Below are 26048 nucleotides of genomic sequence, written 5' to 3' on the forward strand. Positions count from 1 at the left end.
CTGTGTCCAATAATTATGCTCATATGCATGCATACAAGTTCTTTGGTTGATTTTGTACCCTCCCCACCCTCCACCTTCCCTCATAGATTAGACAGTCTGTTCAATGCTTCTATGACTCTGGTTCTATTTTTGTTCATCAGTTTATATTGTTCATTATATTCCACAAATGAGTGAGATCATGTGGTATTTTTCTTTCACTGCTGACTTTTCACTTAGCATAATGCTCTCCAGTTCCATCCACACTGTTGAAAATGGTAAAATATCTTTCTTTTTTATAGCAGTGTAGTATTCCATTGTGTAGATATACCAGTTTTCCAATTCACTCATCTGCTGATGGGCACTTAGGCTGTTTCCAAATCTTAGCTATTATAAATTGTCTTGTTATGAACATAGAGGTGCATATATCTTTTCTGACTGGTGTTTCTATGTTTTTGTTTGTTTTTTGGGGGGAGATATATTCATAAAAGTGGGAGTACTGGGAGAAATGGAAGTTCATTTTTAATTTTTTGAGGAAATGCCACACTGTTTTCTACAGAGGCTATACCAGTCTACATTCCCACCAACAGTGCATGAGGATTCCTTTTTCTCCACATCCTCTCCAGCACTTGTTTGTTGATTTGTTGTTGATAGCCATCTGACAGGTGTGAGATGGTACCTCGTTGTTGTTTTGATTTACATCTCTCAGATGATTAGTGACTTTGAGCATGTTTTCATGTCTCTTGGCCTTCTGAATGTCTTCTTTCAAAAAGTGTCTATTTAGCTCCTTTACCTATTTTTTTGATTGGATTGTTTATCTTATTTTTGTTAAGTTGTATGGGTTCCCTATAAATTTTGGAGATTAAACCCTTATCAGAGATAACATTGGTAAATATGTTCTTCTATGCAGGGTCTTTCTTATTATTTGGTTTCTTTTGCTGTGCAGAAGCTTCTTTATTTTGATGTAGTCCCATTTTTTAAATTTTCTCCTTAGTTTCCATTGCCCTAGGTCCTAGGAGTTGTATCAGTAAAGATATTGCTACGACGAATATCTGCTATTTTGCTGCCCATGGCTTTGTCTAGGACTTTTATGGTTTTCCATCTTACATTTAAGTCCTTTGTCCATTTTATTTATTTATTTATTTATTTTTTGTATGCTGAAAGTTGGTGGCCCTATAGCCTATTTTTAATGTCTAGATTATATCAGACTGGTGGCTGAAATTTAATGTCACCTATGGTATCTTATTATTTTTCTCAATCTACAGAATCTTAAAATTCTTACTTATTCATGATGAAAGAACATTTTGACAGTTGTTTGGGATATTGTTCTTATTTATCTTTTATTATGAGCCATTTTAGAGGATAATCTGATAATCCAGCTCTCTACTAATAAGTGTAGGTTCTTTACTATATTTAAGTCTTCATAAATGGATCCAACTTTTCCATTTCCCAAACTTGTCTACTTTTTATAAATAATAAATCAATTCATTTTTCTTAGTTTTTTTTCTGTAAAAATACTACACAAACTCATATAAAGATTATTCTCAGTCCTCTTTTTCCTAAAGGCTAGCAGTGGAAGGTAGTGTACAAAGTCTTGAAACTTACACACCTCAATGTCTGACATTGAAGTGTTGATAGTGTGTGGGAGATGCATTTATATTAAATTTAGTCAGGAATAGATGTGCCCTGAGTTGTAGAGCATCCAGCTATATTTAATTTACATTTAACCTAAAAAAGAGTGAAACATTTTGTAGTAGAATGACTATGACTTTTTAAAGTTGGATGTTTATAATAGGTTACCAGTTTGATTCCCAGTCAGGGCACAGGCCCAGGTTGAGGGCTCAATTTCCAGAAGGGATGGGGCAGGAGGCAGCTGATCAGTGATGTTCCTCTCTTATCAACATTTCTATCTTTCTATACTTCTTCCTTCCTCTCTCTATAAAAATTAAAAAAGTATTTTTTTTTTAAAAGGTGAAGGTTTATATTAGGCACTGTTAGGATTGTCAGGCAAATATGGGGTAGGGGTGTGCAAAAATAGGTTCAAAAACGTAGAGAGAAAGACTGAAATATAGAAAGGAAAATATTCTTCTTCAAAACCTGACAGTTTCAGAAACAGCAATGATCTTAGATTACAAATTAAAGTGATTTTAATCAAGAGCTCAAATTTGGGAAAACAGGTTGTATCTGTATATAGCTACATAAACATAAATATTCTCCATGTGTAATTGCATTATACCCAAATGTTTCTGTAGAAACAACGATAGGAAAATGTGTTTCTCTATATGACCCAGGGAAGTATTCAGTGTATATAGAAATAACAGTGTCAGGTGCAGTTAGAAATAAAAATAGGTAGTACTTTCCCCTTAAGGCCTCTACCTCATCGACTGCCAGCCCCGCCCACACTTCACAGCCTTCCTAGCATCTTGTGTCTCTATAGCGATTTTATGTTCCATGTTTTTAGTTGCTATGTAGATAGTGACATATCTGTATATATTTTCTCACATATAGTCAGATAAAAAAATATAAATATACATATTTTTTTTCTTAATGGCAGATAAACAAACCCCAAGCCCTAAACTGATGGAGCACATTGAGGTCTCATTTAGAAAGTGTTAGGTAAGATTAAATTTTCTTGAGTGTCAAATAAACACTCATTGTATTTCTCTAATGTTCTTACTCCCAGGAACTCAAAAAATTTTACAAAATAGAAACTGCACTAATTAACTGAAAAATAAATAAATAAACAAATTAATTAATTAATTAATTTCCTCAAGTGTCAACTAATTCCAGGCACCTATCTTAAAGAAGATGCAGGAATAGAGAAAGGTTGATAAATAAGCAAATTTTATACACATTTGTCAGGCCTCATGCTTTCATAACAAAGCTAGTAAGCTGATTTGCCTTAACCTTAATGTTTTCCTTATTTTCCCCCCACTTTTTATTGAATAAAGCAAACAAAATTTAGAAAAAGGCAAGATACTTTTCTCTGCCCAACACATTCCTTCCCAGACACAAAAAAGGGTTTTAATTCTGGCAGCAACTTAGCCCTCAAATAGAAATATATCATTTACGCCTCATTGAAATGTTATGATTAAATAATTTTATTTTTAAATGCATTAACAACGTGAAAGAGGATTAGATGCAGATAGATTTGGGACAATTCAGCATCAGCTCAAATAGAAAAATGCCTCACTGCCTCTTAGGGTTCGAACTTCTAATTCATTTGAACTCATTCTGGCCCATTTACAATACATCTATCTATTCTGACAGTTTTTGCCCACATCTAGTCTCAACATATTTTCTGCTTTCTACATCTACTCACTTTTCTTCAAAGGTTTAGGAAGCAATCAGGGTTGCTAAACCTTAGACTCCTAATGAGTTCCTAAGGCATATATCCTGGGTATCTTGATTTCTACAGGATGTTAAATATTTTTCATTTTTATTTTAATGATATTCTAAAAATATACATATGTTTTCAGCTATTAGAAAATGACAGAATAATGATACATGATTTCAGTGTCTTGAGCAGAATTATTGTCAATTTTTATTTGTATATATTAAAGTTGCATCTGAAAGCAAATATTTTAAGTCAATAATGAGGTTATATCAGAATTAATTTTATCCAGGAGGGATGTATACTGTATATTATGCAAGCCACATAAATTCTCTGTATGGTTTTGCCCCATATAAAGAGTAAGACTTGCCTTGCAAAAATTTACTAGTGCAAATAAGTGGTGAATGGACCATGACTGAAGAAGACTGAGGAGTGGGAGAAAGAAGCATTATTTCCTGTCCTCTAGAATCTAAATAAAACTTATAAAATTTGTGTGGTATCATAGATTTGTGACATTGTGTAGACTCTTAAATGATTCTTACAGAAGATTTTCAAAAAACTACACATACAGAAAAATTAAAATGCACCTTTCAATACTATATCAGATATAATTTTACAGTGTTCTCTAATAACCTTTGCAACATTTAATTTCAAAATTTTGAATTTTTTTCCCCAGTTTTAGTCACATGAAAACCCAGGTGACAAAATGGAACTGAGATGATATTGAATAATCTCTCTCTCTCTCTCTCTCTCTCTCTCTCTCTCTCTCTCTCTCTCTCTCTCTCTATATATATATATATATATATATATATATATATATATATATATATATCTAAAAGCCTAAGCGACCATTATGACCGAATGACCAGAACGACCGGAATGACTGTTGACCAGTTGCTGTTATGCACATTGACCATCGGGGTAAAACGCTCAATGCAGGAGCTGCCCCCTGGTGGTCAGTACACTCCCATAGTCAACCTCCTGCGGCTGGCCAGCTTCCCTTGGTCCCTGCCCCTAGCCAGTTGGCCAACCTCTTGCGATACCTCCCCTTGTTCTTCCGCCCGGCCAACAGTCCCCAACTGGCCTTGTCCCAAATAAGAGTGGGTGAGGTGGCCCCAAATGGCTCTGATCACCAGCCAGGGCTAGAGACCCCACCTTGTGCACAAATTCGTGCACTGGGCCTCGAGTAATAATTAATGCTTTATTTGGGGATAAATGTTAATTTATAAATACAAACAGAAACAATTCCTAAGAAGCCTTTAGGTTTAGGTGGGAAAATGGAAGCATACAATAATACTTTTAATTTTTTTAAGCTAGAAATTGATTTTATTTATTTATTTATTTATTTATTTAGTGAAGGAAAAAGACCCACTTTGAAAAATGCCTGTGGAAAGTTTTCTAAATTATATGAAATAGTAGTCTAGATAAATTTCTAAAATAAATGAATAATGAAATACAAGTATATCTAAATTTTATTATAGCTTCTATATAAAAAGTTTATTAAATTTATTGGGGTGACATTGGTTAATAAAATTGTATAATTGAAACAGTATACAATTCTATAAGATATCATTTGTGTATCATATTGTGTGTTTACCACCCAAAGTCAAATCTCCTTCCATCACCATATATTTGGCTTCTGTTTACCCTTTATCTACTTTCTCAAACCACCTGTCTCTCTGGTAACGACCATGCTGTTGTCTATGACTCCAGTGGAGTAATTGGTTGCATGCAGTTCTTATACAGTATAGCTTATATTTTTTAATGGGTCATAAGTATATCAAAATTATATTACAAAAGGCAGTACAATTTTAGTAGAGTGTATAATTCTGTTTTAGTCATTGAGAAATAATTTAATATTCTAGAATATCCTTTCTGAAATAAAATTTCAGTAATAATTTAAACTTAGCATAAGTTGTTTTAAAATATCTACTGAGTTTTTTCTTCCTTCAATGAAAGCTTACTTTACTTGAACCAAACATCTTGGAGTTCAGACCTTTTCCATTTATTATTCTGAAAATTATTGGCCATGAACAATGACATATTTTAAGGAGAATTATTATTAGCTTTTTCTAGAATGGTTCTCTATTACCAAATAATGGCCACATTAAATTACTTGGAAAACAAATTATTTTTTTTTTAAAAATGAGCTTTAATTCACATTTTCATAAAGTAAGAAATTATTTCTTTTGAATAGAAACAATTCAATTGGGAATGTAGTTGCATAGAAAATGATGCAAGGTGTAAATATCTGATGGCTGACTAATTTTTTAATTTAAATTAATTAAACATTTTTTTTAATTAGTGAAAATGGTCAATTCCTTAGAGCTCAGTAACATTTATTGGTGATAGATAAAGCCGAAGCACTTCAGATTAGAAAAGGGAACAAATAAGGTAGAACTGGGGATGTGAAAAGGAAGGCCTCAAGGGAGGGGGGAGAGGTAAACTTCTTAATGAGTTCGTTATCTTTATCATTTTATTTATTTATTTATTTATTTATTTATTTATTTATTTATATGTATCCTTATTGTTGAAAGTATTACAGATATCCCCTTTGTTTGCTTTTTTCCCATCAACCCCTTCTACCCTGCACCTGTATCCATGGGCTATGCATGTTTATATATCTATAAAAGCCTAAGTGACCATTATGACTGAACAACCAAACTACCTGCCAACCAGTCGCTATGACATGCACTGACCTCCAGGGAGCAGACGCTCAATGCAGGAGCTGCCCCCTGGTGGTCAGTGCACTCCCACAGCCAACCTCCTGAAGTGGGCCAACCTGCAGTTCCTTCCCTCTGGCCAACTGGCCCTGATCGCCCCAATAGAGACTGTGTGAGATGGCCCCAATTTTTGGCTGGGCCAAGGCACCCCACATGTGCATGAATTTGTGCACCAGGTCTCTAAGTATGTGTATAAGTTCCCTGGTTAGTTACTCCCCTCCACTTACCTACCCTCACCTTCCCTCTGAAATTTATCAGTCTGTTTCATGTTTCTATGTCTCTGGATCTATTGAGTTTGTGATCTTTGGTTTCACTGTAGCTGGCCTTGTTCAGAATTAGAACATTGTAGTTAGCTATGGATAAAGAATTGATCAAATTTCTCTTGATAAAGAAGTGTTTCTTAAGAAGAGTCAGGAGGTTAGAATGGAGCTTACATCCTCGATCACATGGGGTGCAATAAACAATACTCTCTTTAAAATTACCACGATGAGAAAAAGGGGAAAGTGCCCACCATTTCCTGCTCATCTCAGATGGATATGTAATGTCATTGCTTTGGCCATTCAACATAAAAGGCATTTTACTCAATGGTTACATTGCAGAGACTTCGAGTTCACCAAAACCTTGTAGTAAAGTGAATTATTTTATTTGGAGAAATCAAGAGCAATGCATAACAAACTGCTGATTTTAATCTCATTCCCATAGAAAATAAGAAAAATCAATTTCTTCACAAATATCATAATAACATGCCCACCTGGGTTTTCTGATCCCATCTGTTTTCAGAAGAGACCAAATTAAAACACTTTTCATAGCTAAAACACAAACTGAAATTTCATAGAAGTCTTGGAAAATAAGACTCCTTTTATTTACATGTCTTTCTGAGTTAAGATACAGGTTTTCTCCTTTTCAAGACAGACGTAGTCTGCAGTACTCTAGATAAATAAATTGTGTTACATTCCTTATACACAAAGTGCTAAAATTCTTCCTAAACCTTTAAATTAAATTAGGTATGCATTTGAAGCACTTTTACAGAAACTGCTACAAAGTAGAAATTTAATAAATCTATGTTACAATACTTTAAATCTAAATTTATTTCTCTCTTGAGTTTTATAAATATAGTAGAGGCTCAGTGCATGAAATCCATGCACCAGTGGGCAGGGGAGGTCCCTCAGCCGGGATTGTGAGAGGGCACAGACCAGGCAGAGGGATCCCACCAGGGTCAGTAAGGGACATGGGAGGTTTGCCAGCAGGGAAGGGACTGAGGGAGGGCTCCAGTGCATGTCTGGCCAATCTCACGCAGTCCCAATCGACTGGACTCTGGCAGCAAGCTAACCTACTATTATGAGTGTCTGCCCCTGCTGGTCAGTGCACATCATAGTGAGCAGTTGAGTGGCCTTAGCATATCATTAGCATATTATGCTTTGATTGGTTGAATGATTGATTAGATGACCAGACACTTAGCATATTAGGCTTTTATTATATAGGATATGAATATATGGTTTTGATAATTATCTCCATATTGCTGAAAAAACAACACATATTGCTTATATAAAATTCTTGATTTTTCAGTATTTAACATTATTAACCTTCCATATTCCACTATAGGCAAATATGAATTTTGCCTTCTTCCATTCCTTGACTAGACAATAATGCTCCATAAAAAAATACTAGTCCAGCTGTAGGCATATAGAGTTTCCTGGTATTTTCAGACATAATGTAGACAAGTAATTAATTCTAACACATTTAGATATGTTGTTTTTGCTGCATATTCATTAAACATAAATGTTAACTTTATTAATCACTTAAATTATAACTTTAATTTACTCAATTATAAATGCTTTTATTTAACAAATGTTTGTTGAATAACAATTATCTCCTAATGTCCAAAAATGGAGAAACAAATGTTAATGTTACAATTCTGTGATGTTTAGAATATTTGAAGGAAAGACATATCACATACAAATGTAATGAGATGATGCTGTGATCAGAATGAACATAAGTAGAATGCTAAGAATACCGAAGAGAAATGTTCTATTCCTGCCACCATTCTACAGTGGTATATTTACAAAGATGGTAGCATCTTTCAAGGCAATGGAAAGAAAAATCTATTTATGAGCAGAAGAGTGAAGGAGCATAATGTATTTGAAGAAAGCTAATTTGTTGGCTTCACAGGTAGAAGATATAGTTGGGAGGTATCTTGGGATCAGATTATAACTTTTTCTTTAGAATATTGAGTTTTAATTTTATTATATGAAGAAGGCAAATTTGGTCATTTTTGCTGTTGTTGATCTTATTTTGGTTTAGAAAAGCAAGTATAGATATTATATAGTAAATGGATTGGAGAAAGGAGAGCCAGATAGGGATGGAGTGCAGGATACCAGTTAGGAGCTATTCAGAATCCTGGAGCAAAAATGTGAGAATCTGAAATAAGGCTGAATTTGTAAGTGTAATGGTAGAGATATAAGAGAAGAAGTAAGAAGCTAGATCTGGGAGTCAATTTTGATATACAGTCAATAAGCCTTGTTAATTAATTCACTATGTTTCATAAGACAGAAGAAGGAATAAAGGAATCTGAAATTTCCAGTTAGAATGACTAAATGGCAAGTTAATCAAAATTGAACTAGAGGAGTTTGGATAAAATGCTAGTTAAATTTAGAATATGGTAATTAATAAAAGAGGAATAAATTCATCCAATAAATAGCTGGGAAAAGAGTGTGAAGTTCGGAAGACCATGGAAAGAAATACTTACTTTTACCTTCATTTAGCTCTTGAGCATATGAAATTGGCACCAAAGTCAAAGGTTTTCTTTAAAGCCATTAACGTGTTTTGGATTTCACTCTCCATAATCCAGGATTCTATCTTTCCTGGAATGCTAGCTGTTAAAGAACATGAGTCTTGTTTAGTTTCATTTTCTTCAAGAACTGGCAGAAGATTTATTAAATGGATCATAAATATTTCACTGAATTGATAAATAACTTGACAACATTTTCCTCTTCATGACAACAGCCATTATATTAGCAGAGGATGGTGACAGACAATTTGGGGCATCTTGAGAAATTGGTCAATCTCAAATAAATATGTGAACTTTAAGGTGTACCCAATCAGATGAGAGTTCCTTATTGCTGCAATAGTGCAGAGGAAGGTCATAGTAAAGGGATGATAGGTCAAAGTTCTCAAATTTGGCCACTAGGGGAATTGCAAATGTCTTGAAAGTACACATTCCTGGGTTCTAGGCCTCAAAGAGTGATATCTGATCTTAGGGGGAACTTGCAGCTTATAATTCTTATGTATCTAGCCAAATTCATTTTAGTTTGCTTCACTTGGTAATATGCCATAATTTTCTGATCAAATACATTTGGCGCATAATATATTGTTCAACAGTTTCAGTTTTCTGTAGAATTTTTCAGTTTTTAATGTATTTGTAAATCTCCAAGAGATGGATAGAGCACATTGCATTTTTCCAACTTCTTTGATCATCCTCTTTTTGCAGATTACTTATCAGGGCTAGGGTTTTGGGGGGGAAAAATTAAATTTTTGCTATTTAGACAGGGATTTAATTAGTGAACCCAATATCTAAGTTAAGAACACAGTTATCAGCCATGTTAATTTGGTGCTAGATCAAAGGAGATACTGACCCAAGGCTCTCTAAATTTTCCAAATTTTAGATTAGGAAATCAAAATGAATCCCAGTGACAGAGATGTTGCTTACCACCTCAGCTTCCTGAATTAAAGAAATTTTCTAAGAGTGGGAGGTAAGGTATATCCTAGGAACTGGTATTTGACTGTACACCTAAGTGCTTTAAATCTTATTTTTTGTTCCAAAGCAGTATTTTCAGGTGGAATCAAAAGAATAATATTTTATATTATTAGACAACACAGAAAAATATGGGTAATTTTGATAAAAAATCTTTTAGGCCAGGATATAATGATTGTAGGAATAAACTTGCTACAAATGGTCTATTATGCATGCAGATGATACTTCTTACCCGGAGCTAGCAGAATATTTCACACACGGTACTGCCAAGTGTTCACAGGTTAGAGTAGTATATGGGTAATGGAAACAACGTTTTCTATGTTTTTTTGTTTTATTTTGTTTGGCCTTGTATTATTTCTATGGAAATGATGAAAATACCCCAAAACAAATGGTTTATTTTCACATCTGAAGGTGTTAGAGTATTCCTAAATTATCTTTTTACATCCTACTGGGTAGAGTTTACTTACTAAATGTCAGCAATGAAACTAACACCTGCAGGATATATCACATGAAAAACAGGATGATTTATTCATATGGAAATGCTTTTCCAGTCTCAGTAAAAATAAGCTATAGTCAATCTGAAACTCTAATCTTATTTTTGATATTGCTCATAAATAATAACATCTCATTTTATATTCATACATATTAATGACTAAAAAGTTGACTGTTTAGATCTGTTTAATCACTAACATATTAAAACCCTTGGAGGTTGAAGTTTCCTAGGTAAAGTTGAGAAAAACTGATAGATTAAACTCAATAATGAGCTTATTGCTCATTTCTTGTGCAAATATAAATATTGTTGTCAGTCATTTTATAATAAATCCTATTTTTATCATTTTATATAAATGTCTAAATCAAAACAAGAATTATTTTAATGTGAATAAAGAGTTCTTTTTTAAAAAAAATATATTTTATTGATTTTGTACAGAGAGGAAGGGAGAGAGATAGAAAGCTAGAAACATCGATGAGAGAGTCATCAATCAGCTGCCTCTTGCACACCCCCCACTGGGGATATGCCCGCAACCAAGGTACATGCCCTTGACCGGAATCGAACCCGTGTCCCTTCAGTCCCAAACCGACGCTCTATCCATCGAGCCAAACCGGTCCCGGCGAGAGAGTTCTATTAAATGGATCTAAATGTTTTCCTTGTGTTTGCCTTAGAATTGGCTGTCAATGGATTTTATGTAACTGATGAATAATGGCAATCCAAATACCCATTTAATAAACTACATTATCATCTCAAACCTGGTACAAATATATGAGATTAAATTTGTTATAAAATGTCACTGAAGATATGTAGATTAGATTTTATATCATAGCAAATACCAGAATGTGCACTTTATGATATGATATAATTTCATAGCATAAACCCTGTTCATCTCTGCTACTTAAAACAAATTCTGTTCATCTAAAAGACTTCAATATTTGGAGAGAAAAATACACTTAAGGGTGAATAAAATAAATACACATACTCACTTTTTGCATATATAGTTTAGCTAAATGTTCTCTTCTGGAGTTGTCTAACAAATTGGTTTTAATATGAAAATCTGAGTATAAACTCAGCATACAGAAATAAAATCTTATGGCTGTGATTATCTTTCTCATCACTATATTATAAATTTCTAAAATGGAAACCTTAGTACTTATAAAAAAATAAATTGCTAGAAATATGACCACTGGGAAAATGCTAGTAGCTTCAGTTTATGTTGGTTTACCTAGAGGTGAAACTTATTTCATAATGAAAATGCATTAGAAGACGTGTAATGTTATCAGAGTCAGGTAAAAGTAACATTTTTATATTGTTTAATGGAGTTTTTTCCACATATAATTTATTGTAAATATATATTTTCAGCCATCATCTATTATTAGTGGTATTGCTGATTTATAAAGTATAAATAACCCAGAGATTATTATAGAGTTGTAGTTATTATACTATAATATACAATTATCCTCCATAACCTAGGGAAGAGTGAAAAATGTAAATATTGAAAATTGAGGGGAAGAGTTAACAATAATATTGAGTGCATTTGCAAAATCAGCCAAAAGTTTATTAAAAGACTAAATTGGAGAATATACAAGATTTCTAAGGGATAATAAAGGAGCTAATTGGTTAATTTGTGTTGTGCTATGAAATCTTATTTCCTAAATCCCTTATTGAACTTTATTTTATGTGCCTTTAATCCTGTTTTCTTCTCATTTTATATACTTTTTAGAAAAAAAAAGGTATATTTCTCTGGCCTTGCCTTCACATGTTCTATTAGAATCCAAATATGACTTACAATATTTAAATCCAGTCCTATTGCAACTTACCCTGAAAAGGTTTTTCTTCCCTGGTGAGGGCCAATGCAGCTGTTCTATTGTTATACCACCATGATACCTACTGTGGTCTATCTTTATTTTTCTGAATAGGATGATTCATGTGTCTGTGACAAACATAGGGATGTTAAATACCTTCAGTTGCTGGAGGCATTCCTGTTCCCACAGATTTACACCAATGTCCACTCAAGCCTGTTATATTTTATATAAAAAATTCTATTATTTGCATTAAAAGTAGCACTTCTCATCACTACAGTCTAATGCCATTAGTCATTGTCCCTTTTGGCTTTAGGTAAAAATAATTAATTTTTAGTTTTTTTGTTCATTAAATTCCCTTGCTTATTACTCAGGCATGAATTCCTACAAACTTAATCGGAGAACAATAGAGAACAGACATTATGCTGTATTTCAGGATTACTCTTGTATTCTTGGGCCAAAATTGAATGCCGTGGCTCCATCTTCCTCTAGGACACACAGTTATTCAGGCAACACCTCAATTGCTGCATAAACAGAGCCCCAGCTAACCCATGAGTGAGGCTCCCTAGAGACCCCAGTAGATCTTGAGTCAGGGTGAACTGAGATGATGCTCATTCCAGAGTATCTGCTGTCTGTAAAATGCTCTTCAAAAGCCAACTCAAATTAAGAAAACTTTTATTGCCATTACTCCCTTTGATGGCTAGGTATTATCATACCACTCTAACTATAAAAGTATAATTCACTAAAAACAATTATATTTTTAAGTGATGGCCAATCAGTAATGTAGTTGAATATTATAATATTTTACATTTTCATCCATAATTAATAGTTATAGCTCCCATCTCTCACCTACAAAACTGTTATGGCTAAAAATAAATTGAGGTTAATGTCTTTGGCAGGAAATACTAATTAAAATATTTAATTAGGTTTTGATGAGCACTTATTTTATCAATGTAATCTTTTAGCTGGAACTTTTCTGTCTTTAGCCAATCTTCATAGTATTTTAAAAAACTAGTTGTTAAGCTTATGTGAGTTTCATCTTGACATAGGTAATGGATTAATATATTTTCACCTATGATCATGCCAGATATATACTATGTTTTCTCTTTAGTTTGAGCCTTCACATGTGTTTGCAAAAATCTTTCCATACTTGATCCCAACCCTGTATACTCCCCTTTGCAAAATCCCAAACTATCTTGCCATGTTGGCAAGAATCTATTTGTAAGTCGCTGAATCCCTAACTAATAATTGTTCATACCATAAAAGTATTTATTGTTTACCAAGATATCCCAAGATAAATAGTCTAGTTTGGGTTTCTGCCTCAACTGTCCTCCTTCCTAAAATTCATTGTTCTGCATTCACATGTTACATGCTTTAGTTTCTAACATTGAACCAATGACCAGTCACACCCCAAATCAGGAAGGACAAGCACGATAAAGAGAATATTCTCTATTTACTTCATGCATTGTTGTTATCAGGGAGAAAACTCCTTTCCTTAAGTGTACAGCTGTCTTTCTCTTGTGGCTTGCTTTGCACACCCTTGAACCAGTCACTTGCATAAGAATGCTGTGATTGGCTCCTATCAATCATGATTCACTCAGTAAGACTAAACACAATTGGCCTGAAGAAGGAATGGCTGTTGGGTAAACAACTAATGTCTCCTAAACCAACTTCATTTCTAGCTTTCCTCCTGCTGCTGTAGGAATTATCCCCGTATTCCCCATCCCCTAAGCTTTCTTCTCACACTGTGTTCTAGTTTTACTAAACTTCTTTCAGTTTCTAGAATGTTCTATGCACTCTTGGTATCTATGCCTTGCTGTGCCCTATGCCTAGAGTAGTCTTCCCCTGTGCCAAGCTAATATCTATTAATCTTCCAGGTCTCAGTTATGACATTATTTGCTCTGTCATAATTGTCTGCCCACAAATCAAGTGGCGTGACCCTGCTTGTAACTAGTAATCTCTCAGTACAGATCCTGCTAGACTACATTGTCTATGTAAATATTTTGATTTAACTGGTAAGTCCCCCTTCCTTATACTTTGAACCTTCGATCCCCTTCATGGTTTGTCAGTAAGAAGTTTGTGTCAGGGAAGGGATGTTACAGCAGAGAATAGTGTTTTGAATTTCAAGAACTGAGGCTCAGGTTAACTCAGAAGACAGAGAGTTGGAGCAAGTTGGGTGGTTTCCCACTCCAGTCCAGAAATGATTCCTTGAATTGGAGAGGGAGGGGGTTGCAGGGCAAAGCCAAGGAGGGTTATGCTGACGTGTGCCTGCAGATGGAGGTCCCACATTCTCTCACATGGGTCTGAGGCAAGGGAGACCTTGCCTGGTAGACCAGGGAGAGGTGACAGGGCCCTTGTTTCTCTGCATGGGGGCGTTGGAGTAGAAATGGCTGTCTGATGTGCCTAGGCAAAGGGACCTGGATGCCCTCGCATAGTGAGAAGACTTGAGTGATTTCTGAGTGTCAGAGATAGACACAGAATAAATAAAGAGGTTCAGGTCACCCTTGTGCTCCCAGGGTCACCACAGGAGCAACAAGGTGGTCCTGTGTACCTGAGGGGAATAGCAAAGGGTCAGAGAGCCTGAGGGACAAGGTCCTTGGAGTGACAAGTATGAACGTAGAAATGCATGGGGAGGGCTCAGGCCAGAGCCACCCAGCGATCCTCTCCTGGGAACACAGGCAGAGCCCCAGGAAAAGCAAGGAAGATAATAGGGGTTGCTGCTAACGTGATTTAAGTTTCTACTAACTAATATAATGGGGACTTAAAAGAGAAATTATTATGGAAAAATTATGCGTTTTGCTTATTGAAATTCCTTCCTACAGTATTTGAGCACCTGCCTGAGACATAGGGTCCCTGGGGAAGGGCCTTGTCTCTGTGGTTGCTGTTGTAAACCAGAACCTTGCACAGCACACAGCAGCCAAATGCTTGCAAAGCACTGGGTGAAGGGATCAGTAATAGGATAGCATGGCCATGGAGAACACTGTAATATGTTACCAAGATCAGGGAGGACTCAATGGAAATAAACCTGTGGATTAAATCTCCATTTAGTTTAGAAACAATATCCAGATTCTTACCACTGAAACTAATACCAAAATACTTGACAGGAAAAAAGTCACTTAAACATCATATCTATACATTTCTATGAAATGTATACTTTACATGTCAAAGAATATGAAAAACTTCTCCAGAAACCCATATGTACATGATGATGGGTTTGCACACTCAGGATAAGCTTTTATACAGATAGGTATGTAGATATATTTTACAGATATATATGTAATATTGGAAACAAGACAGTAACACTACATACATTCATTCTTCACTTAATTTGGGGGCTAGGGAAATGTATTCACTTGAATAGGAGATTAAACTCCAGCTGACATACCATCATGTTTCCAATAAAAACAGCAAATTTTACAGTTGGAAGTGAGTTCACAGAAAACTAGTCAGCTAATAACCAAGAGTATGCAGGGTTCCAATAAAATAATTCCTTGTTACAATCGTTAAGTACCTGGCTCTGGCTTTACCTCTTACATGGGGGAAAATGAAGATTATAACCTCCTGTCCAAAGTATTCAGAAATAAAAATAACCCGGCAGCTTGCGAACAAACTTGCTTCCAACCAGAAAACATTATGTATCTATATTGTTCTTCACAAAATGAAGAAAGATAACTCAGAAATAGAGGAAGAAAAGCAAACAAATAAAAGAGAGGAAGTAATCACACAACATATTACAACTTCTCATACGACGCTAGGTTATTGTGGGAGAGCCAGCTGGTGAAATTATTGGTCTTTCACTGTTTCCCTGCTAGTTTCAAATTTGGTTTGAGCCTCCAGGGAAATGAGTTTGAATGCCTTATCTCATTCCTAGAAGCAACAAATCTCGGGAAATACAAAACAAACAATCAGTTCATTTCTCAGAAGGAGTTTGCACTGAATACGAAGCTGGGAAAGACCTGGGCTGTGTTGGGGGTTGCGTGGCAGCTACACTGAGTTCTGGCAGGTCCTGCGTCTGTGTCTGTGTGAATCTTTCTTAAATAACTAATTGGCTGCCTTTCCATGGGGAACTTTCCCCTTCAGCGGTGCCGGCATATGCCAGATGGGTGGGGTAGCTTCTCCCAAATAACTGCTTTCCTCAGAGAGAATGAGTGATGTGTAGCAAAGGGAGGTAACACTGGGGATGGGTGGTAAGAAGGAATGTTGGTGAGCACTCAGCAGAAATGGCCAACCTTGTCTCTGCCGCTATTCAGCTCCTCCCTAAGTGTTACATGTACAAGGGGGATGTAAGGAGTAAAACATTAGCCATTTTTCCTACCAGGTCTCTACCAGGTGTCACAACTGTTATTTTATTGAAATTTACGCAGAGCCTTTCCATAAAAGAAGATACTACTGCCCCTGGCCTCATTTTTCAGCTTGGAGAAAAGGTAATTTTCTCAGGTAATGCAGAGTCCAATCAGAACCAGCCTGCTCACTCTTAGGGCCAGCCTCTCTCTTAGGATACCACGCTATAAGCCAGTGTTATTTTCCTTGACTCATCAAAGAAGCAAAAATTATGTAATAGCAATAGGAAACCAACAGTTTTTACCTATTGCAATATATCACACCAATGCAATACAAGTGCTAACATTAATAAAAAGAATGAGAGGTGTATATATGTATTGGTTTGGAAGCTGTTTGCCCAGGTCTAGGTTTTTAGCATCAGGTTAGAATTAGGAGTGATGCTCAGACAGAAATTCATAAATGCCCCCAAATTGTTGTACTTTTACTGTAATTATAAAACAAAACCAAATCAGTCAGTGGTGATATTTCTTTCTTCAGTTATGTAATTGAATTGCGTTTGAACATTGGCTCCCAAAGGCTGGACTGTTGTCAATTATTTAAGCAAACTGAGGCACAGAGAAACATATTTCTTGTGAAAAGAACAACATATTTCATGTAAATTTAGGAGGTATTCACTGAGCTTTTGAAATGCATAAAACATATGAAACAGTCCATCAAACTAGACATATATGAGCCTTGTTACAATGTACAAAACTTTTTGTTGCCTGTAAACTATTGCTCCATCTGAATAAGGAAATAACTCTGGGTATAACAATATGTTTTTCTCCCCCTTTAAATAATGAGTATATTAGGTACAAAAGAAGTTCTGTTTTATATTCTTTTTCTGGCATGGAGCTATGAACAAGTGCTCCAGTAAAACTTAGAAAGTACAGAACTTAGTAAAACCTTTGTGTTTTGGTATGCTCAACATTTCTAAGTCATTCCATTCCATTAAACTTCTGAAAATTAGCATAATTTAAGTCTTATAACATATTTAAACAGCACAAGTCCCCTTGATCTGTCCTGACCTTGACTCACACCCAGAGACTTTTGCTTCCTCTTTATGTCAGACTAGACGTCCTGTGCATGAATTTGTGCATGGGTGGGGTGCCTCAGCCTGATAGGTGATCAGGGCCTATTGGGGCCGGCCTGTTGGGGGGACGAACCACAGGAGATTGGCCATGGGAGTGCACTGACCGCTGGGGGGCAGCATCCTGCATTGAGCGTCTGCCCCCTGGTAGTCAGTGCACATCAGTGTCTCGGTGACTAGTCTTTCAGTCTACCAGTGGTAATATTCGCTTAGGCTTATATATATATATATATATATATATATATATATATATATATATATATATAAGCCTAAGCGAATATTAGATATATAGATATATAGATAAGTACTGGCAAGACTATTGTAAAAGATGTCAGAGGGACAACCATCTTCTGGAATTCCCCACTCCCCATTAGCTCTGGTATTCTCTGAGTCAATATCTCTCTCAATTCGTCACAATGATTCTCTGGTGGTGCTAGTTAAAGGCCTCCAGGGTCATCCACGGAAGGAAACATTTATAATAATCTGCCCACAAATATAGAAATTACATAACACCTAGGCATGTGCCTTTTCATTGCCTGTACCGGTAATCTTCGTTAATGCCTCTCATCATCATTCCAGCCTATCCAGAGTTGACTTAGAATTGTGGCAGGCTGTAATGAGATGGGCCAATGGAAGCCTCATCCTGTTGGAATATAATAAAGGCACAAATGAAACGACGGCATTAAAATGAATGATGAAGCCACAAATGGTGTAATTAACTCTGCTGAACATGGAGTATCTAAGCACCTGAGATGATGCTCCATTCTTAGGGGAGATCTTTCTGCAACAAGGAAAATACTTTCTGAAGAGAACAGTTTCTATTTGTTCTGAGGGTTCTCAGAGAAAACTCCAAAGCTAGAAAGGAAGAGCTTTCTTGTAGTAGTTGTTTTAGCTGAGCTAAAGTTGTGTTTTATCAGCTCAGACGCCATAACAAAATATTTTAAACTTTGTGGATTAAACAACTGACATTTATTTCCCACATTTCTGGAGGCTGGGAAGTTCAAGATGAAGGTGGCAGCAGATTAAGTTCTTGGTGAAGGCTCTCTTCTTGGCTTGCAGAGTATCACTATCTCTCTATGTGCTCACATGACCTCTGACAGAGAGGGAGGGAAGGAGAGAGAGAGAGAGAGAGAGAGAGAGAGAGAGAGAGAGAGAGAGAGAGAGAGAGAGAGAGAGAGAGAGAGAGAGAGAGATGGAGAGAGAGATTATTTTTCCTCTTTTTATAGGACTAATTCCATTTTGGGGGCTTCGCCTACCTCACCTCTTCTAAATTTAATTATCTGCCAATGCTTCATCTCCAAATACCATCACATTGGCTTCAAAACACAGATCTTATGGGAACACGATTAGTCCTTAGCAGGTGAGGTGGCTTTGTTCCACAGAGGGACCTTCTCTGCCACAGGTGCCTTCTTTCAGGTACAGCACTTCCCACTTTCACCTGACACATTTCATTTCACCCAGCCAGGCAATGGGATTCTGTGTGGCTACAAAAAGTGAGTGCTTCATGGAAGACTTCTGTAAAGCTGATTATATTAGACTTCTTTCTGAAGAGTTTAAGGCCAATTTTATGCCTATGGCAGGGTGAAAACTGTACTATTTTGTATTCCATTTCATAGAATGAGAAGATTCTGGTCAGGTGTTAGAATAAGGTGAGCTTGGGCACTTAAAGCTCTTTGAAAGTGTTTGATAATTTGGCAAGGACAAGTTTTGTGATGATGACAGATGGCTTCACACTCTAAGAGATGTGTTATCACTTTATTTGTAAATATTAGATTCATAATTGTCAACATGGCAGATGAATCACATTACTTGGGTTTTCATCTCATCACAATAAGGAGAAAAAAAAGCAAGCATTATTATTGAATTTTAAATCACTATCAACATCATGCACCAAAAACATGTACCAAACAACTTTTCCATCCGGACCCAGGCTTTATATCTCTGTGTAGAATAGCTAACTTTATTCAATTACTTATCCTTAAACTTCGTAATGTATTATAATTGAAAAGGAACAAGATCATCCAAGTGCAAGACCTGATTTTGCCCTGACACAGAGTCTCTCTGACTCTGAAGGTAGGCTGTTCAGACTACCCTTCAGGAGAATATGCTAGGACCATGTTCAGCAAACTGCGGCTCGTGAGCCACATGTGGCTCTTTGGCCCCTTGAGTGTGGCTCTTCCACAAAATACTATGGCCTGGGCGAGTCTATTTTGAAAAAGTTGTATTAAAAGAAGTTTAAGTTTAAAAAATGTGGCTCTCAAAAGAGATTTCAATCATTGTACTGTTGATATTTGGCTCTGTTGACTAGTGAGTTTGCCGACCACTGTAGGTGGACAGCTTCTAGCTGCTGCTCTTTCAAATCCACCTCAGTGCTCATGCCAAGGCCAAGGCCAAGGCCACAGTCACTCCATGGGCTCCCAATCAGTGAATCATACAGTTGGATCTTGGGTTTGGCCATTTCATGTTGATGGAGGACTCCCAGCTAGCAATGTCTGCTCTGGGTCTCCTCATCAGCCTGGTCAAAAATGTCTTGGAGCTACCCTTGCAATTTGGGACTGTTATTACTTCCAGCCCTTTCTCTCAGTGAGTCTCTTGCACATCTAATTCTGTCCTGAGGCCTGTTTCTTGGAGGACCCAAAAGGATGCACTGCCCCAGGTATTGTTGGCTGAGTCCTCTTGTTGATTGTTTTGCATCACTGCAGGTTCTTATGTTTGTCTCTGAGGGCTCCTTGAGGCTAAGGATCCAGGGAAAAATCTTATTCTGCTAGAGTTGCCATAATAAAATACCTCTGAGTGGGTGGCTTAAAAAACAGGTCTTTAATTTTTCAGTTGTGGAGGCCAGAAGTCAAGTCACAGGCAGAACGGGTTTTTGATGAGACCTCTCTTCTTAGCTTGCAGACAGCACCTTCTCACTGCATCCTCACATCCTCACATGGCATTTTCTGTGAGCATGCATGCAAATTGAGCGAGAGAGAGCTCTGGTGTCTCTTCCTTTCCTGATTGGGACACTAGTCCTATTAGCTTAGGGCCCCACCTTTATGACCTCATTTCCTCTTATGTACCTCCTTAAAGGTCCTGTCTCTAAATATAATCACATGGCTGAGTAGTGCTTCAACAGATGAATTTTGAGGGGGCATAATTCAGTTCATAACAATTAGGCACCACAGGTTTGGGGTTCCCATAATAACTGAATTGAAATGACCTTGGATCAGGCATTTCATCTCTCTTGGCCTCAGTGTAATTATAAGACTGAATTGGATAACAAATCAATGGCACTGGAAAGGGATACCCTTCCAGAATTCGGTCCTCAGAAGAGACCAAGTAGCATGGTTACTCAACGTTCCACTTTTAGGTCAAGCTGACAGTGAAGAACTCAGATGAGCAGGGGTCTTGCAGCTTTGGAAGCCCACCCCCTTTTCATGACAATTGAATCCTGTGAATTCCCTTGTGAACAGAGTGTTGGTTTTTTAATTCTTTCCAGTGTATCACCTTGCATAGATGGTATTGTATAGTGGACTATTAAAAGCTAGTGTGTGTGTGTGTGTGTGTGTGTGTGTGTGTGTGTGTGTGTGTATGTTTTAAATAAAAGCATTGCCTATTCACTCTCATGAAACAATATTAATTAGTGCTCAAATACAAAGAGGTGTTAAAAAGTAATGCAGTTGTCAGATTTACCTGGCCACTGATATCATGCTCTTGTTGAGAATGTGGGCAGTAAAATATGTGTTTGACATGAAGTGGGTACTCTGGAAATGGTTGCTGAGTAAATAAAAACTGAAATAAAGTGAGAGCTATTATATTTTAGATTAAAAAATTAAAAGTGGCCTAACACCTTAGATGTAGGAGTAACTGTCACAATGTTTAATACATGCACATAGATTGCTCTTCAATTTTTATTGCACTAGATTTCTATTTATTGTCAATTTAATTCCATGGCTTTGCCTACATTTGTTAACTACATGAATACTAAAAAATTATTGCGCCCAGCCATTGTGGCTCGGTGGTTGAGTATTGATCTATAACCAGGAGGTTACGGTTTGATTTCTGGTCAGGCACATGCCCTGGTTGCAGGCTTGATTCCCAATGTGTAAAAGGGAATATTATATAATTTTCAACACAATTAAATACACAGGTTAGAGTGGACTCCACTTTCTTTTTGGAGACCATGAAAACAGTTTAAGTAAAGATACATTCAGAAACTACCCTTCTTGTCTTAAAATGGCATTCAAAAACAGCTGATCCAGGAAGATCCTTAAAATATTCTCCCCCTTCATTGGAAACATTGTGGAAAGCTTTCTCCTGTAGGAGTAATGCCAAGAGAAAGATAATAAATGGAACTATTTCTAATGTGTTTTGGTATTGTAAACATACATGCATTATATTCAAACACTCAGGATAACTTCCTTACTGCATAAGCCAATTAGATCATCTCCAATCACATGTGGAAAGAGCTCAGGCTAATCTAATCAGCTCAGGGATGCTACATTTATTTCTGTGTTTCTGATGCCTTTATAATATTAGAAACTGACCCGTAAATATACTCTCCAAGAAGGGCCTGCTCTTAGCAATAGAAGTTCAGCAGAATACATTTTGGGGAACTAGGAACATTATCATGATTCTTAAATTCAGAATTTCTAAAAAGTCACTTTATCTGAGTGCAATTGACATACAAAAGGCTGTACAAAATGTATGCAATTTGAGTTGGGAGACAGGTATATACCAGTGAAGACTTCACCACAATCTATACCATAAATAAATCCATCACCTTCAAAAGTTTCTTCCTACCTTCTTATTTGCTGTTGTTATTATTATTGTCATAATTATTATTTTGTGATGAGAACATGTAACATAAGATCTATCCTCTTAGCAAATGTTTAAGTATTAAACACAGCATTGTTAGCTATACGCACTGTGACCTACATTAGCTCTGTAGGACTTATTCATCTTGTATAACTGAAACTTAGTTTCCTGTAACTTCCTCCCTATTTACCCTCACCCCATCCCCTGGCAAACACTATGCTACTATGCTTCTACGGTTTTGATTTTTTTCTTTTAATTCCTCATTTCAGTGCTATTACTATAGTATCTGTCTTCTGTGTCATGCTTCTTTCACTTAGCATAATGTCCTTCAGGTTCATCTACGCTATTTTAATGACAGGACTTCCTTCTTTTTTGAGTCTTAATAATATTCCATTGTATTTAGATATTACACTAGAGGCCCAGTGCATGAAAATTCGTGCACTCAGGGGGGGGGTGTCCCTCAGCCTGGCCTGCACCCTCTCACAATTTGGAACCCCTTGGGTAGGGCCTTTAGGCCTGGCCATAGATCAGGGGCTATGAGGCTTTCCTTCTCCTGGCTGCAGGCAGCTGGCCCCACCCCTGCAACTGCCACTGCTTGCCATTTGTGCAGCACTGCCCCCCCCTCCCCTGCCACTGGTAGCCTCCTTCTGCGGGTGACAGGCAGGGATGTGATGGCTTGGCTGGCCTGGGCCTCCCTCTTTCTTTGCTGGGGTAGTGGGGGTGGGGCCAGCCTGCAAGGAGCCATCTGCCTATCTGATTGCCCCTAATCTCTCACCTACCTATCTGATCACCCCTAACCCCTGGCCTGCCTACCTGATCTCCCCTAACTACTTCTGCCTGCCTGCCTGATTGCCCCTAACAACTTGCTTGGGGGCAGGCCAGCCCAGTGAGGGGCTGTGTGCATACCTAATCTTCCCTAACTGCTGGCCTGCCTGCCTGATTGCCCCTAACTGCTTGCTCAGGGGACCCTAGGGGGAGGGGCGGGGACCAGCCCTTCAAGGGGCTATAATGATCTGGTCTCTGGTTGTTCCTATCTTGATGCCTCTGGCTTTTTATTTTATAGGATTTTCTTTATCCATTTATTCACTGATGGAAATTTAGGTTGCTTTCGTGTTGTGGCTGTTGTGAATAACACTGCAGTGAACATGGGAGTGCAAGTATCTTTTCAAAATCCTAACTTGTTTGGATAGAATCAGATTGCTGGATCATATGGTAGTGCAATTTCTAACTTCTTGAGGAACCCTCATCCTGTTTTCCAGAGTGTCTGCACCAAGTTATACCCCCAACAACCGTGCACAAGATTCCCTTTTCTTGACATCTGTGCCAATACTTGTTATTTTAGGTCTTTTTAATGAGTCATTCTAACAGATATGAGGTAATATTTCATAGTGTTCTGATTTCAATTTCCTTGGCAACAAAAGTAAAAATTGATGAGTGAGTTAACATAAATTAAAAAGCTGCTCAGGAAACAATCAACAAAATGAAGGCAACCTGTAGAATGGAAGAAAATATTTGTAAACCATGTATTTGATAAAAGGTTTATTATCCAAAATTTATAAGGAACTCCTACATTTAATAGCAAAAAAAAAAAATCTGATTTAAAAAATGGGCAAAGAGATTGCATAGACATCTCTCTAAAGATGCCATATAAATGGTCAAGGAACATATGAAAAGATGCTCCACATCTCTAATCATCAGGAAAATTGAATTTTTTTTCAAAACTCTCTAAATATGAATACTGTTTCTTTTAGAGAGTGTAATATTAGTTTATTGTTTAACTAAAATATAGGCTTTGTCTTTCATATTTCATTAAACTTTTCTGACCACTTGATAATTTTTCTACATGAATTTTAAGAATAATGAGAAGGCTATTTGTGGGAAAGCAAAACAAACAAACAAACAAGAACCCCCCGGCCCCCCCCCCCCCAAAAAAAAGACAAAAAAAACACAAAAAACAATAGCCTTAGCCAGTGGTATGGATGCTATACCCAGATCTCCTGTCTCTCCAGATGTTGTGTAACCTTCTCTTTAGGGTGGGTGGGTGTTAATATATGGGGGACACCTTCCATTTGGAATACTCCCAATGGCCAGGATCTGTGGCTCCTGAGATGACTTTCTCATGCTACCGGACCCACTTTGTTTGCAGGGACAGATTCTAAAGTTAAGCACAGTCATCCTGTTGGTAGAGTAACACTAACATTGAGACTCTTCACCAAGACTACTCTGCTATCACTTCCTTCCCATCATCACCAACCTTTTCTGTTGTCTTAGGAAAAATACCCCAGAAACTAAAAACCTCCATGGAGATCCTGGTTTCCCAGGTCATGTTCTTTCATTTCCAGGCCATGACACATTAATTAGATAGCACAAAAGGTTGTGCAGAGCTATTGGTTGAGGTATGCATATACTAAGAAATTCAGTTTCTAATTCCATAAATCTGGCCTTTTTCTATTTGCTTCAGATGTTACATAAATTGATTTGAGAGAGAGAGAGGAAGAGAGAGGGAGAAAGATAAAGAAGCCTTAATGAGAGAAACGTCTCTAGCCTGCCTACTGCACGCCCCCTACTGGGGATTGAGCTTGCCACCGGGGCATGTACCTGACATGAATGTGAGACCTCTCAGTGCATAGGAGGATGCTGACTCAACCAATTGAGCCACTCTGACCAGGGCTGCTTTGCTGCTTTTATTTAAGGGGGGAAAAAACCACCACCTAAGTATGTCTTAATAATGTTTGTTAAGAAATTAAGCATTACAGAATATAAAAAGAATATTCTTATTGTTTTGACAGAACTACATTTTTTAAAAAATTTTTTTTTTCTTTTTGCTAGGTTATAGAACTTTTAAAGAGCTATTGTATTTAAAAGCAAATAATTTCCCAGGCAGGTGCATGAGGTAGATGCCATGTGAATATCTTTCTAACACCAGTTTCAGGGCAGTGATTAGAAAGAACCCATGTCTGCACAGTAGAGTCCATAATGACAATGAGCGTTTGCATAAATATATTCATTCAGGAAAGCAATAATAGTCTGAAATGAAATAGTACGTTATTCATTAAACACACAATCTTACTTCAGTAAAGATCTGGAATAAGAAACAAAAAAATTCAAGGCTGAAAACATTGACTATTACTTTTTTAATTTTTAAAGATAAATAAAATCAAATGTCTTGAGCAAAAATGAATAAATTTATATTGTTTAGAATAGTAAAAAACCATTATAGCCGAAACTGGTTTGGCTCAGTGGATAGAGTGTGGGCCTGCAGACTGAGGGGTCCTGGGTTCGATTCTGCTCAAGGGCATGTGCCTTGATTGCGGGCACATCCCCAGTGGGAGGGTGTGCAAGAGGCAGCTGATCGATGATTCTCTCTCATCGATGTTTCTGACTCTCTATCCCTTTCTCTTCTTCTCTGTGAAAAATCAATAAAATATTTTTAAAAAAACATTATAATGAAGAGCTTTTAAATATTTGTCTCATATGGTGTTTGAAACACTTCAGTAACAATGGGCTATCATAAAGATGTCCTCCTATAAATGTTACTAACTGGTAAGCTTCCATGCAATGTGGATGCAGAGTTGAAGAAACTGTAATTATATAACAATAATAATACATTATTTTAGTATGATCATCTTTATTTTTTAATTTATTGATTAGAGAGAGGAAGGAAGAGAATGAAAAAGAAACATTGATTTGTTTCACTTATTTATGCATTCATTTGTTGGTTCTTGTATGTGCCCTATGCAGGATCAAATCTGGAATCTTGGC

The sequence above is a fragment of the Pipistrellus hanaki genome (assembly GCF_964339955.1).
Source record: "Pipistrellus hanaki genome assembly, chromosome: 17".
NCBI lineage: Eukaryota > Metazoa > Chordata > Mammalia > Chiroptera > Vespertilionidae > Pipistrellus > Pipistrellus hanaki.